Below are 16048 nucleotides of genomic sequence, written 5' to 3'. Positions count from 1 at the left end.
TGCATACGTGTACATGTCAAAGTGATAGACACTTGGGCGAGAGATGGAGAAGGAGAGAGAGGGGGGAGAAAGATAAGCAGAGAGATAAAGAAGGGGAGACACAACATTGCATTAGACACTAAAAGCCATACATCGCTCACTAAAGGCTAATGCAATTGCCACACAATAAGAGCGTCTCAGCGGAGGCTGTAAAAAGAAAAAAACTAGAGAGGGGAATGTAAGAGGAGAGGCAGGGAGGGAGGGGAGGAAGGAGGAGATCTGGCAGCTCTGCCTCCAGACTCTCATATGGATCTCCTGGGACAATGGTTGAAAGTCTCTCTCTACTGTAACTCCTGACTGTGTGTGTGTGAGCGGCTGAGTGGCTCGCTGTTCTTGCTGTGTCTCCAGAGTGATTTATCAGGTTTGCAGGGAGGAGAGACAGAGGGAGAGAGGGGGAGGGAGACAACTCCAGTAGCAGGCAGGCAGCAGTTACCAACCAGCTGGCCGGGTGTGTTAACTCCACATCTGACCTCTATGGGAACAGAGCGATCTCCTCTCCTCTCCTGGCTGACTGTGGGAACGAGGAGAGATCTTCATTTCCCCCACTCTCGCTGCTCCTGGCTGGGCCATCGAGCTCGGGGACAGAGGAGGACATGACAGGACAGGACAGCTTTGGGAGCGAGATCTCAAGTGGGAGAGCCGAGCTCTGAGGATTTCACCGCCGAGCAGTGACTGGACCTCGCTGGCACCGCCTGGCTGTCGGTCAGGCAGCGATGCAGTTGTCTAGTCAGTCATTAGCCAGTCAGAGGGTTAGTTAGTCAGCCGGGGAATCGGTCAGTGGGGTCCTTCCCAAAGAGTCAACTCTTAGTGCATACCCTCATCTGAACTCTGAGGTGACTCAGACTTGCCATGTAGCTAGAGCGGACCTGTGGGCATGGTGAGTGGCAAACACCCCTCTCTGTCTCTCACACACTTTTTGTCTTCCTTCCGTGACTTCGGTGCTCCTTTTCCAAATGATATTAGTTGTGCTCTCTTTGTGTTTTTCCTTCCATGCATCTTCCTTTGGCAGCTGACTTTTCACAAACGCGAGATAACACGTTTGATCAAAGCCATCGGTGTGATGTTACGGCGTTTATCCTGCCACGGTTTGATCTTTTAGGGAAGACGGTGCATCTGTCTGTGTGACAAACAAGTAGTTGGTTTTTCAGCTGGAGAGATCTCACACGGGCGGTTTAATCTGGCTGCTTGTTTCGGCTTAAATGGAAACTATCATCTCCCTTTAGTCGAGGCTACTTTAAAGCGCAACACTGTGGATTTTATGATGCTAAATCAATAAAGGCTTTTATAAAAGTTGAATAAACCTGGGTTTTATTTTTGATCCCTGCAAAGAGAAGAACAGATATTTCACACATACGTGCGTGCAGACACACACACACACCTGCATGACTTCAGGCTGCTGTAACAGCACTTTTTCTCAGAAAACTCATGACTGAGGGAGGTTTTGTACAACGCCATAATCTCAGCACTATTTGGAGAAGGAGTTTGATTTGATAAACTATCCCTAAAGCCAAGTGCACAGAACATTTTTGGACAAATAGTTCAAATATTTGAACCTGCTCCAAGGCTTTATCTGGGTCTGCTAAATCAGTCAGTTGTTCCCATGTGCAAGAGACATGTTACACAAGGGCAAGGCTAACGTGCTCAGAGAAGCTGTTTAAATGGAAATGTATAGTATTTAAATTAAATTCTGCAGTATATATGTGCGATATTGTCTTAAGTTCTTTATGGTTGATCGAGCTAATAGAAAAGAAATGAATAGAGTTAATGGAGCACTTGCAACGTTAATCGGAGCATGAATTAATACCCGACTCTGCAGCTGTAAGCATCTTTTTGTGACTTTGTGCCATTAGTTTTGTTTTCCTGCCCAGCTGAGGCGTATAATTGAGTCTCACAGCTCTCATCAGCCCTCCAGTATAAAACCAGCGACTATTTATCCAAACCAAGTGAGCAACACAGAGCCACCTGCTCAGCACGAAACAGAATATAACAACCCGGATAAATGAACATCTGGGAGAAAAAAAACACTTAAAAAATAGACATGTCTGGGAAAATGATCTCACACCAAATATTACAGATATTACAGATTTCTCACCCCCTCCGCCCGGAAACACGATCTGCTTTATGAAAGCCAAACGTTGGAAATGTATCAGGCCAGCTGTGTTGTTGCAAAAGAGTTAACTCTTAAAGCCTGCGTGACCTAAACCCGGTCAGACACAATCAAGATGCAGACGTTTTATTTTTACATGCGACGCATGGTTAAATTAAAGGACTTAAAGGGGAACCTGCTCTTATTCACAGCTCATCATTTCTTGGAAACCATCAGAGTCATCCTGATTATTCTGGGCCCTGTTCCTCCTCCTCCTCAGACATAGCCGCTAGAAAAGATGGACGTAGCTACCGTGATGTCACCCGCTGGTTTCTGGAGCCTTGAGATTGTTTTCACCATCATCATCATCTTGTTGTTTTGAAACCAGATGTGACGAGCGAGGGGCGGGACTGACAATGAAACCGCACGCTCATTTGCTAATGACTTGTCAGTCAGACGTTGTAAGGCAGCGCACGTTCCCTGAATAAAACTTTCTAAAGCAGGACTAAAACTGACCAAATGACCTCAACGTTTTATTCATTCTGCCCAAAATGAGCGACTGAGCTCATAAACCCAGCAGGAAAGTTGAAGTCTGCAGACTTTTATACGCTTTTTGAAACCGACGCGGTCGCTCAGTTCCCACCTTGGCTTCACTTTTCAGCCCTCTCCTTCTTGCGTCCTTTTTTTGTAAAGTCTGTCGACTCAAACAGGTTTCAGCTCCTCTTTTTCTAAGACCCGCCCTCCTTTTATGCCAACTTTCTTCTGATTGGTTGCACCTCAGAAACAAAAGATCGTGAACAATAAAGGGGTGGGGCTTCTGTCGTCACTGCCATAGCTGTGCCCTGAGATTACCATATTGAGGTTATCGCCTCTTTGTGATGTTAGGCCATGTTTACTCTGAGCAGCCACCTTTAACAGCTGTTTGTATACTATACATATAATTTGTATGTGTGTGATTTTAAATCCGGCCTTCAAACTCATTATCTGACTTTCATCTCCACAGACAAACGTGTCAGTAAATATTTTCATTCATCGGAGTCAGATGTGTGAGCAGATGTGTGAGTGCTCACTTAACGTTTGAGCAGCAGGAAATTAGGAGAAACCACTTGAACTGAAATTACATGCAAAATAATCGGGACTGAGATTTTTACAAAAATGCAATCAGCGCATTTTCCTCTCGTCTCTGCCTCTGAGCGCGGTTTGTGACTCATTGCCAGAATAAGGACAGAGAAGTCTGAATGATCCACGGCTCCTGGCAACATTTGGACCATATTTCTATGCTGTATTGTTCCAAATATTTCACTAGAAGCATCAAGTAAACGCCGTCCGATTGCCTTGAATGACAACTCTTGGCTTAATGTATCCATAGCATGAATTAGTATTTGTTAAAGTGCTCTGATGGGATGACGCAGAGACGCGTCAGAGATGATTGTTGGGATTGAGCCATAAAATGAAGTTATTGCTGTGAATCATCAAAAACTAGGCTAAACGTTGTATAACCTTATATTAGGCCAAGTCACCGACCTTTTAACCATTTTTATTACATTCAAACAAGCGTCTGTGTGTGTGTTATGCATGCAGCTTTACCGTTGTTCCTGCTCTTTACTTGAACATCGGCCTGGCCTGGTTAGCTGGTAACTCCCCAGGGGTGTTACAAAGGTGGCCGCTTGGTAGCCAGACTTGCCTTTGAGGTCTTAGACGGCGACGCTGTAACTCGAAAAAGGCCGAACAGCTCAGATTCCTGCTCGAGGCAGATGTTGACATGGGCATTGTCTCCTGAACAATGAGCAGATGTTTGTTATTTGGGCTCAGCTGCTAATTTTGTTGTCGTTTGATAGAGTCTGTGTGGGAGTGGGAACACGCGTGTGTGCGTGTGGTGTGTTTTCCCCTGCAAATGCACTCTGGTGTGATTCCACAGTAGTTTGTTGTGCACATGTGTGTGTGTCCGTGTGTGCAGCCACATGGTCCTTCTCTCTTCTCTGATGGTTTCCCTGCACTTTGTGTGCCCGCTGCTTCCCCTCAGATCAACTGCAGAATTTTAGAACGTACAGGACAGCATGGTTTCCCTCAGCTCTTTCAGCGCAGCCGTTCGCCACCACAGAGAATTTCTGTCTGAACCGAGGCAATTACAGCGCACATCCAAAGCCATCTTAGCCAGGAACCAAATGAAGGAGCCTTTGATAGCGCTCCGACTGATGCATATTTACATTTTATGACCAACCAAGTAGTAAACAGCTTGCCTTGTTGGCGCTGGAGCGAGACTTTAAATGCAGGCCTGTTTGCACACAAGCGCACACATCGGCGCGGATACATCAGCGCGCACACGCGTGCTTAAAAGCTTGTGCACAAACTGACAAAGACTTTTCAAAATATCAATTCAGCCATTTCCTCTTCTGCCCAACGACTTGGCGACAGCGCCAGCTCCATTTGTTTGCTGGTCACTGATTTCATAATCAGTTTTGTTGTGCTATGCCTGGCTGCTGCTGCTGCTGTTTTTTTTTCAGAGCTGCAGGCGCAGCAGCAGCGGCAGCAGTAGCCTTCAATTGAAGCCATGTGTGGTGGAAAAACAGGCCTCGGTTTGTGGAGGGATCGCATGCTTGGAGTGGGAGGGAGCTTGTCGGTTACAGAGGTCACAATCCAAACACGCCAACTCCTCCTGGCCTTCTCACACGCCATGCTGACGGATGCATCTCAGTAGTCAGTCGGGGCTCGCTCCCAAGCCTCCTTCGCAGTCGCACAAGCAGCTAGGTCAGGATTTTATTCTTCGAGCTGTCTAAAAGTACAGCGAGACCACTTCTAGGGTGTGGCACAAATTAAAATAGTGAGTGGTTTAGCTCGGAGCAGTAAGAGGCTTTATTAGAGTTAGCTTTATTAATTGCAGCGATGATAAATCCCGCCGTCCTCAGACGAACCCGGCAATCTAATGTCACCATGTCTGCGTTTATCTCCCCGAGTGCTGCGTCACCTGGCCTCTCTTCTTCCTCGAGCACCACACTGTGCCATCATTTGTGCGTCATTTTTTGTCTCAGTTTGCACCGATGCCTCCCCCAGGCTTCAGCTCCTCTCAGGTTCTTGCTGAGAGTCTTTCCCTTCCAGTCAAAATGTTATCAGTGCAGCCACAGCTATTAGCTAATAGCTGAAATAGCTACTACTATCAGATTCAGAGAGGCTTTAATGCAGCCGTGCCATTTCCGTTCATGCATTATAATCGATCATGTTCCTTTCAGAGCAGAGGACCAGATCTTTTGTCTTTTTCATTTCTGCTGTGTTCTTATGAGGTGAGTGAGCTCCTCTTTAAAGACAGCACTCATGTGCTTTAGCACCAGGTACTTTTTAACGTATAACTCCCAAATCTGTTTAGTCTCTGTCCTTTTTTGTTGCTTTTCCAAGAAAATGTCGGTAGTGATTGATTTTGCATGAAATTACATCTCTGCCAAATTGCATTAACGCTATGCAAAGTGGATTATTGTTAATGGGACATGTGAAAAAGCTCCAGCTTGATGTCTGCTCCTTTCATCAGTCACATGTGAGGGCTGGTTTATTGAGAATGAGTGATCTAATGAGCTAAATAATGAAGCCCAGACCCAACGAACACTGGTAATGACTTTTTAATGCCCGTGGGGTCTTTAGTTACCTACAGACGATAGATTGGTTGAGCTCGGAGGGGGGGTTACCTGTCAGCTGTGTCCTATATGTAAAAAGGGGTTGGAGATAATGGTGGTGGAGACTAAAAGCCAGCGGTTACTGAGAAGGACAAGTTGCGATAGGTGTTGAAACGCAAGAATAACAGCGATCTTTCCTCAGAGGCGTTCACAGGATGTGGCTCTTGTTTGTACACAAAAAACGACACCGTTTCTTTTAAAGACGGGAAAAAACCTTTGGAAAGATTTCACAGCCCGAAGCTGCTTTGCTCAGCGACGTTGACCAGTTCCTGAGTAAAACGAGGAAAGTTACCGACACCTCTAAAGCAGAGGCATACTTGAAAGGAAGTGTAACATGTCAGATTACAAGTATTTGTTCCAAACAGCGACACTTGAAAGGAGAGGGTGAAAAGCTTCGTCTCAATGTTGTCGAAAGGCGGGAGCAGCGGCATCGTTTCAATATGCTGACAGTGATACATATTTAGGTCAAGTCACTCCTTGAAGACAATGGCAGCGTTTCTCTTGGTTGCTCACACGTGAAGTCGTGTGAGGAATCGAAAAAAGAAGCTGAAATCTGTGACTGAGTGAGCTCGGTGTGGTCGTCAGTTCTGTAAAGTTGCACAAGTTTTAGATGGGGGGGGGGGGGGGGGGGGGGGGGGGCACACAGCACGCACTTTAATCATAGCTTAGTGGAGACAACAGTCATATTATAGACTGCTGCATCAAAAAGAGCAAGGGTGGAGCTTGAGCCTGACTATATGGCATCCATAAACCAAAACGTTTCTAATGCAATCTGTTTTATTTGCTTGTATAGAGAAAGCTTTGTAACATGAAGCATCCCAAGACACCGCAGCCATTAGAGCCTGAGCAATGCTTGGGAAGCCTGTCTGCAGATGGGCTGCTAAAATATGCCTTCAACACTTATGCAAAGGTTAGTTAATCTGTAGAGAGCACAGATTGAAGAGTCCTGGGAGAAACTGTAAGTGCACGACTGCATGACTGGTCTAAAACGACCCCACTCAGTTCATGTTGTGTGGCTGAATTAAAAAAGCTCTAAGAGGAAGAATGAAGTCACCGAGTACTCGGTAAAGGTGATCATGCAGGCAGTCTTTTCAGAAAATGTCAGTTACTGGCCTTCTGTCCAGCATTTTATTTGCTTGGTCGTCCACCACATGGTGCTGGATTGTTGCAGATGCTACTTGTGACCGAGTGGTTACACGATAAGGAAACTGGCAGTTTGAAGCTGTTTGCAAAATGAAATGACAGACAGTCAAAATTTAAAGCTGTTCAGCTGCTTGTTAAGAAATATCTAATCAGCCAATCACACGGCAGCAGCTCAGGAATTTGTAGACTGAGCGTCAGAATGAGGGAAAAAAGTGACTTGGAACGTGGCACAGTCGTTGGTGTCAGACGGGCTGGTTTGAGTGTTTGATGAGCTGCTGCGATTTCCCCAAACTAAGGTCTGGAGGGTTCATGGAGGACGGTCGTAGCTCTCTGGGTAAAAAGACCTTCCTGGAGTCAGAGACAGAAGAATGTCCAGACTGCTTCAAGGCCAAAGAAAGGCGACAGTAACTCAAATAACCACAAGTGACAACCAAGACACGAAGAAGAGTATTACTGAACGCAAAACACGTCCTGCCATGAAGCAGATGGGCTACAGCAGCAGAAGACCACACTGGGATATTTTCAGGCACTTTTAAAAACTTTTTTCCAGCAGTTCGAGTCTCATGGTGAAAAGTGAGCATTGTTTAAATGCCGGAGCCTTCCTGAGTATTGTTGCTGACCATCTTTATCCCTTCTTCTACTGGACAACATGCCTTTTCACAAGGCTCAGGTCATTTTAACCTGGATTCATGAACAGGACATGAGTTCAGTGCACGCTAACGCCCTCCACATTCACCAGATCTCAATAGAGAAGTGGTTGAATTAGAGATTCAAAACATGGAATCAAGAAATCTTTTTCAAACCATGTCGATATGGACCTGAAGAACGTTTCTAATAAAGGGGCAAATGTAAGTCTAATTATAAATAAAGTCACCACTATGCTGAAAGAAACAGCGATATCCAACGCTGCACTTTCTCACACGATTCTTTCTTTCTTGTTTCCATGTTTCGCTCTCAGCACTTTGTCTGCGTTTTATAAGAGAAGGCTGACAGATGACAGCGGCACCAGCGTGTGAGATGCTGGGTGACGTCAGCTCAGCGTTCACGTGTGAAACTTACACCTTTGGTCACCACATGCATCACGACATCTCCCCTGCAAAAACAAAGCCAACCGACAGAGTAGAATTACCCAACAAAGTGATTGTTTTTAGCAGATGCTGTGGATTTTTTCATGTCTGCATGTTATAGATAAAGTGTGTGTGTGTTCCTGTCTAGCTATCTTTGTGAGGACCAACAGTCACTTGTGAGGACACACAACCTGGTCCTCACAAATTTGGAGACATTTAAAGGCCTTTTTGAGGCTCAAAATCTGGTTTTAGTGTCAGGGTTACAATTTGGTTATGGTTATGGTTAGGCATTCATTTTTAATGGTTAGGGTAGGGTTAGGGAAAGCATTATGTCAATGAAGGTCCTCACTAAGATAGCTGAACGGGGTTGTGTGTGTGTGTGTCCTCACCTGGCTCTCGAGCTCAGCGTTGCCTCCTTCAGCCTTTCGCCCAACAAGCAGATCGTCTAAACTGCGTGAATGAGGTCAGTTTGTTCGGCTGAGAGTGCACACCTTGCGCTTTCTAAATGCGGTGACTGGTTCACACCTCCAGCCTCACGCACAACGAGAAGCTCCTTGAGGCTGTGAATTATGTTTGTGGACACTCACACAACGTGGAGGCATCACATTTACACAACAACGACGATGGAAAGCAGCTGTTTTTGAGCACCTTCTAATGATTATTTTTGAGGTGACATTTTATTTTCACCATTATCGCGTCTAACTTCCGCGTGCCACCCTGTGATTCGGCCCGCTTGTCAGAAAATATATCACCAGTAATTTAAAGCTGACAGTAACGTCGACAGCTATTCTCACAACTCGAGCTTCACACCCTGCAAACAAACCGTGACTCACATTTGTTAGAGGACGTGACCACTCCCTTCATTCACTCGCACTCACTGTTTTCTCCTTTTCTCTCACACAGATGCACGCAGACACACACAGATGCACGCAGACACACAGACACACAGACGCGCTGCAGCTCATGCATGCAAATGAACGGCGCGCGCGCACGCACGTGCAGAAAGACAATCCCTCATTCCACTTTACTGTTCAGTGAAGCACAACTTTATGTTCAACGTCTCACAAGCTCGACAAACATATTTATTCATGATTCCTTAGCAGGGAGGGGCAGAGTGTTAACTCTGCCTGACAGGGCAGACATATTTCTCTGTCTGGAAGGATTCGACACGCCTTCGTTAGCTGCACAGCGTGTACTCGGGCTCCGCAGGCCATTTTTAAAAATGTGTACAGAGGCCTTTGGGGTCCTGTAATGTCTTTTGTTAGCCGTGGGGTCATTCTGAGACTTGTGGCGCAGATATTTTTAACCTCTGGTTAGGCTGAGCCATTAAAACAAGTACAAAGTGCTAAAAAACTACATTCATGTTTTAAAGTTCAAAACGGTTCCCATGAAACGTGGCATTCCCAAGTGACCTGTGCAGGGCTGGACTGGTCATCGGGTGGCCGCTCGTGATTTTTCGTTTTTATGGGCTGATGGTGTTTTATTTCTTTTCTTTTTTTTAACGGTATAAATGAACGGTGGTGGATTGGCCAGTTGGTCATGGTCGACTCTGGGCTGGACCAATTACAGCCGAGGAGGTCGAACTTTAAAGTTGAGGTGAAATTCAATCATGAAACTGATTAATGATCAGCTGATCGGCTTTTCTCTCTGCACCAGAAAGAAGAAACCAGCTGATGTCGCGCTAAACAGCAGCAGCACGTTTGATCAGCTGTTGTTAGAATTGATTTAATATTAATTTCTAGTATCAGCTGATGTTTGCTGGAGCCACAGCTGTAAAGCTGCTGGTCATGATGTCGGTTTGGATATGTGGTGAGAGGGAAACATGAAGATGAAACCAGGAGATGTCCTTACTGAACCATCAGAGCTGAACAGGTGATGGAGAAACAGGTTTACCTTTTAGGTGACATGAATGAGTTGAAGTTATGAACTGTTTCTGAGAGACAAATAACACCAGGATCCTTTTTTAAGCAGCTGACATCTGGTAACTGTGCAGGGGCGGGTCTAGCAAAGTGTTGCCAGGGGGGGCAGGTAGGGCATTAACAGGGAGAGGGGGGCACAAAGAAATACTTTCTTATTCTCATTTAAAATGTCTAGCTTTTGTTAAATAATTATCTGAATCTTACAAACAAAGTTTTTATCTGATGTAAAATGAAAAATTTACCGAGTGTATTCAGTAAATATTAAGTCTAGTATATATCCTAGTAAGTTATAGTATTCTTTCCTTTGGGAACGTACCATCTGTGCAGGCTGCGATTCTGCTGAAGAAATATGTTGAATCTATTTAATTGCTGGAGAAAAATAATTGATTTCTTTGCATTTGTTTTATAAGTGCGTTAAATTAAAAACATTTTTGTCAGTTAAGCATCTCGAGGCAGAGGTGGGGGAGTGGTTCCCTATTTTTTTTCTTTTCTTTTTTTGCTGGGAGTTGGCAACCCTATTAGTGAGGTATATGTAATTATAAATTAGGTTGTTTTATAGTTTTGCTAAGTACTGTTTAGAATACCAGAATAGGGAGGATGGTGTAGGTTTAAGTTTATTATAAAGGCTTTATGGCTTTAATACCATGGTGGGCTGGTCACTAGTCAAAATGCTCGGGCTGATCTTTTGTCCCAGTCCAGCCCTGCCTGTGGGCTCATCATTTATTTATTTATTTATTTATTTATGTAGCACAAACTCACAAAACTCACCTGAAGGTGCTTTATATTCTAACATAAAGAGCCTACAATATCAGGAAGAAACCCCAACAATCACACCCCCCTCCTATGAGCAGCACTTTGGCGACAGTGGGAAGGAAAAACTCCCTTTTAACAGGAAGAAACCTCCAGCAAAACCAGGCTCAGGGAGGGGCGGGGCCATCTGCTGCGACCAGTTTCGGGTAAAGTTGAATAATTATTACTGATTAAATACAGTGGTGACGTATGAACGCAGAGTGAAGAAACGCAGTGCATCATGGGAATCACTCCGCAGCCTGAGCCTGTGATGGCGTGCCTGATCTTAAATGTAGAGAAAGTGTCCGAGGCTCTGTCTCTCATTCTGCTTTCATTGTGTCTCATACTGAGACTTATATTACACAATGTGTACTCAGCAGTGCAGGTTATCATCATCTCCAATCAAACACTGCAGCTTGTGCCCTTATCTAAACGGCGATTGCAGCATCTGACTGCGGGTGTTTTGCAAAGATTTAGAGCTTGCTGAGTGTCTGACCCCGCCTCCTCTACACAGAACAGTTTGTCTCCATACTCCATGCCAAACAAACAGTAACCTCATGCAACAGTGGCATGTGATTTCATTTAACATACTTGTGTTTATTAGTTGAAAGCATCTTGATTGGTAACTTTGGTAACACTTTTTTCTTGGTTTACCGGAGGCGGTTGGGGTTTGGGTGGGTCACCTAGCAGGATTGAGTAAAACATGTTCCACTTTTGAGTGAAGGAAGAATTAGAGACTGTAATGATTTACTTTTTTATTTCTTTTGACTCATCGCTTGTTTATTTAGTTATTTCAGAGTAACGAATTACTTAATTTGTTAGTGTTTCTTTCCCCCGCGTGTCTCTTTTGGTCTGATCAGTCACTTTATTGGTAAGTTTTACTCTGTTTCTTACTTCTTCAGCTTTTTGTCTCCATTACACATTCGAGTTCTGCTTACCTGCTTTTACTTAAACATCCATTTAACCAGGAAGTGAAACTCCTGGTTAAACAATCTCTTTTCATCAGCTGCGTTAACCTATCGTGTCGTGTCCCTGTGGTGGGAGAAAGTGGTTGGCGTGGTGCTATCATCATTTGTCATCACTGGGTAAAAGAAAACCTGCGTTTAAAAAACCCAGCAGTCCCTCAACAGTCCGCCTACTGTGAGGGAGAAATTTCTGAGAATTTTCTCCCTGAGAAAATTAATTGGACGGCAACTGTTGAAGGTGTGAAGTGTGCACTGTTCCACACTCAGGCTTTGGATCGTTACGGGTAAACCACACAGGTTCTTGTGGTGACCTTTGTGCAGCTGTGCTTGCAGTGTGCGCACATAATGGTACACAATTTGAGGCACAGCAAGTGTCTTTTATGTACCTGTGTTGGACTATTTTTCTTTTTGTGGCTCACCCTTTCACCCACCAGGTACTCCAAGAAGTTGCCAAGATGTAGTCTGACCGTAAAAGTGAGATTTAACAAACCAGCCATAACACGTTAATCAGCGAGGCTTAGAAATGCCTCTCCGTGAACTCGCTGCTTTCTTTAGCCTGAGAGTTAACGATCAGACACGAGGAGTGGCTTCAAGCTTCTCATCCAGCTAACAAAGGGAATGAGCATGAGACAATTGGGTTATATCGCTCATCTGATCTGGATTAGCATGATGGAGAAAAGTCTCCATGGTTTCGGCTCTAAAACTGAGGGAGAGGAGACGGCGGCGACGTACGAAAAGCAATAAAGCCGAAACTGTTGAGACTCTGCCCTAACCTCCCCCTCAGTGCTGCTCAACAATCCTGTCATTATTTCTTCCCCACCAGGGTGGGCCTGGAATTTTCCCTGAAAAACAGCATAAACAAGAACAACAAAGGATAATAATACACGGTGACGTTATCATTTTGCAAGAATAATAAAAAAAATGTTAAAAAAACAAGACAAAAAAACTTTTTTCTTCTCCTTTGTCTCGTAATCTGCACTTGGGGGGGGGGGGGGGACCAAACCCTCCAGTTTAATTGGACACAAAGCAGAACCGAGTCCCTTTGCTGTACTTGTTGTTGTTCTGTTTAAAAAGGAGCAGATTTCCTTCTGGTGCCTGTTATCCTGAGCTGACATTTCACGGTGTGTATACTGACTCCAGGAGGACCAAACGCTCTGTGCTGCCTTTGCCATTTCAAACAAGCGATGTTTTATTTTTGCCCTCCAGTTCCTTTAAACAAACTGACCAGGTAGCTGGCTCTGCATGTTCCGACTAGTCTCCACATCTGCTGCTTCCTGCTGATCTGTGCAGCAGAAAGTCTGCAGAGTCATTCCTCTCACCCCGCAAATGTAATCTTTATTTCTTTGTCACAGATAAGCTGCATCATCTGTCACTCCAGGGTTACAAAAGCGAGATGAAGCGAATCACAGATTATCAGATCAGTTCAAGCTCTGATATACAGCTTTTATTCCCCAGGAGTATCTCAAATCTTCTTTTTCCCTTTCTCCACCTTTCTTTTAGGTCACAGGTGCTTCACAGCTGCTGTGGGAAAAAGGCATCTGGAGCCCACGAGGACGTAACCTTACAAAGGGCAGGGGAGGGCGGATGCAGCCTCTCTATCTCGGCTGTGGTGGGGAGGGTTCCTGGCACCGTGATTTGATGCACAAAGAGAAACAAAAATCACATTGCCAGGGATTTCCACTCCTTCACAGCTCAGCTGGTGACCCACCGCACTGTTTCCATCGCGGGTTGCTTTTGTGTAGCCGTCCTAGCTGCTCTGATTGGATTCAGTTGATTTCTGATGCTGGATGTTGCTATGGAGTCAAATATGGGTGAAGTTAGATACGGCGATCAACTCTCAGCAGACTTCTCACAAGGAGAGCTGTGACATAGCACAGAAAGTGTCGAAACGCTCACGAGGCTGCCGTTAAACGTGCAGCTGTCTGAAATTCAAACTCTTCACACGTCTCGTCTTTCAAATACGACAGGAAGTTGATGTAAATGCACGTGAGGGCCGTGCAGCTTTACGTGATAGAACTAACTTTTGGAGTCAGCTCACGTTTCAGCTCTCGGATTTTAGATTTAAACACACAGGGAAGCGGCCCTGATCCTACACCGGCAGCACGCTCCGAAACACAAAAGCGAACCTCAACATCCGAAGCACCGCAGGCGCTAAAGCCACCAACTTTACCGGTGAGCAGTCACGTAAAGGTCTGCGTGAGGCTCTGGTCCCTCGAAAGCCTGCCACCCACTTGCTAAAGGCACAGAGCTTAGCTAATTGGTGAGCATTGATCCCTGCTATGTGTTGTTCACAGTGGCTAAGTTCAGTGCCTGAGGTGAAATAGTGGATTCGACGTTGGGGGATTTGTTCCGCTGAATGGAAAGAACCTGATGATCTCGGATATGAGGAAAGAAGGAGGGAGGAGAAGGGGGGAGAGATTAGGTGGGAAAGGGAGAAGCTCGGCTCACGGCTCTAATGTGGGCTCACCTGCTTCTGTGGACCAAAGGCAGCGTGCTTGTGCAATATGGTCCAGAGGTGAGACAAGCTGTACTGTTTCTTCATTTGCCTGCAGCAACAACTGTCTTCTTACCTCTAACATCTGGCAAGAATCATGGTGCATGCCAAATATATTTGAAATTGTTTGAGCGAGGCCATGTGACCCAGGTTTAATGTGTTCTTGCAAATGCCTCAGATTGCATCTGGATTAGGAATGTGGTGCTAAATGTCAACTGTACCTGGGCGTGCCACTTCACGTCCGACTGAGGTAGCTTAGGACGTCAGTGCCAGTGTTTAGCACTAACCTTCCCACACTTTATCACCCTTAGCTGAAAGTCTCCCAGCTTTTCCTACGATAAACTAGCTGATTGATTTCATGTTGGTCTGAGCTGTCGCTTAATTTTTCTTGGGTGGATTTTTAGCAAATTAACACCAGTGCAAATTAAGAAGTAAAACCCTTTTTTCCTGAAATAAAAGTGTCTTAAGTGATCACAAATTCTCCTGCTGCTCACTGTGAGCTGCGTGACTGCAGTAAATTTGCCTATTGCTGCGTAATTCACCCCGAACTTGGTGCTGCTGTTCTAACGCTGCGTGCTGCTATGATGTGAGCAAAAATAAGCTGCAGCACTCAGTTGTTTCTGGGCTTTGCCCTCCTGTGCCTACTGAACTGGTATCAGTGTTATACCTGAAAACTGGCTCAGTTCAGCAGGAACAGGAGTGGAGCCTACAGACATGCGACAGCTTCGAGCGACAGCAGCGAGACCGAGATTCAGCTGTTGTTGGTTGCTGTGTCAAACTGACGTGATGCTCGCCTCGAGTCAAAGGCGGTGATGAAATCCAAACCAGAGTCCCCGAACCTGTCAGACTGAAGCTTGACGTCTCCGTGGAAGTGCGTCCCGACTTAGACGACTGTGCTTTCCTTCGTCGACGTGTAAATGTTTCATGAGCCGATGGGTTGGTGTTTGTGAATACTCGTACATGCTAATGAACCCAATCCTGTTGTTCTGTTCAACCTTCATCTTTCTCCTGCATTCTCCTCCTGAGACGCCTGCAGACACGCCCCTCGAGCTTCACCTGTGTCGTCTCTCTGTCTGTGCCATCAAAGGCCAGACTGAGACTAGGGCTCATTGTGAGCTAATCCCAGTGAAATGTCTGCTATGTCTGTGTAATGGATTTCAACCAGCAGCCCCACATTGTGAGCGAATGGGAGTGTGTGCAACTTGGAGCCACAAAAGGAAAAGTGCTTGAAAATTTCATATCCAGAGGAAAGTGGAAGCTCATCAGTAAGCGTGATGAATTTGCTCTTATCCGGCACCTCCACTGATCCTGGCTGCCGCCATAAAATTATGTTTCCATTACTTGAAATTTCTGCAGATAAATGTTCCATTCAGACCTGGAGGAGATTACCCAGTGAAAAGGTTAGAGAGGGGTTTCTCTCTATCGGTGATGCCGACTTCAGGGCATTGTTTCAGCCCGGTGGTACCACTGACAAGTTGGCTATGATTTGTGTAAGTGTTCAATTGAACAAAGTGTTGAGTAGAAATGATGCATGAAGTGCATTCTTCTAAATGTCAGCATGTTCATTTAATGCATGATTTATTCTGATGTTGCAGGTGTTTCGTTCCAGCACAAACCCAGCACTGACTGAATGCAATAAAGTTTAAATGAGCCTGAGAAAGAATTCTGGCATTGCTTTATTTCTATTCAGTGTCAAAAGATAACATCGCTTATCCCCGGGTACAAAAAGCATGTTGCAGCAGGAAAGAACAAAGACGAAGACAATAGCGGCAATCGGGAAGGAGACGAGGCGAGACCTAAGCCTAACGGATGACAAGAAGAGGTTAATGGAAGATAATTACAGAGTTTTTAAAACAAAGAAAATAAAAAAGACGCACAATGTTT

The 16048-nt window shown here is 45.2% G+C and overlaps 1 long non-coding RNA gene across 1 annotated transcript; it reads left to right on the top strand.

Annotated features, from left to right (window-relative positions):
- The first annotated feature begins 258 nt into the window (after positions 1 to 258).
- Positions 259 to 15827, top strand: LOC101468944 (uncharacterized). The gene is made up of 2 exons (XR_001167979.3): positions 259 to 916; positions 13171 to 15827. It is a non-coding gene; the product is annotated as an uncharacterized LOC101468944 (long non-coding RNA).
- Positions 15828 to 16048: the final 221 nt, after the last annotated feature.

The sequence above is a fragment of the Maylandia zebra genome, linkage group LG23 (genome assembly GCF_041146795.1).
Source record: "Maylandia zebra isolate NMK-2024a linkage group LG23, Mzebra_GT3a, whole genome shotgun sequence".
NCBI lineage: Eukaryota > Metazoa > Chordata > Actinopteri > Cichliformes > Cichlidae > Maylandia > Maylandia zebra.
This window is presented reverse-complemented; position numbering and strand designations above follow the sequence as displayed.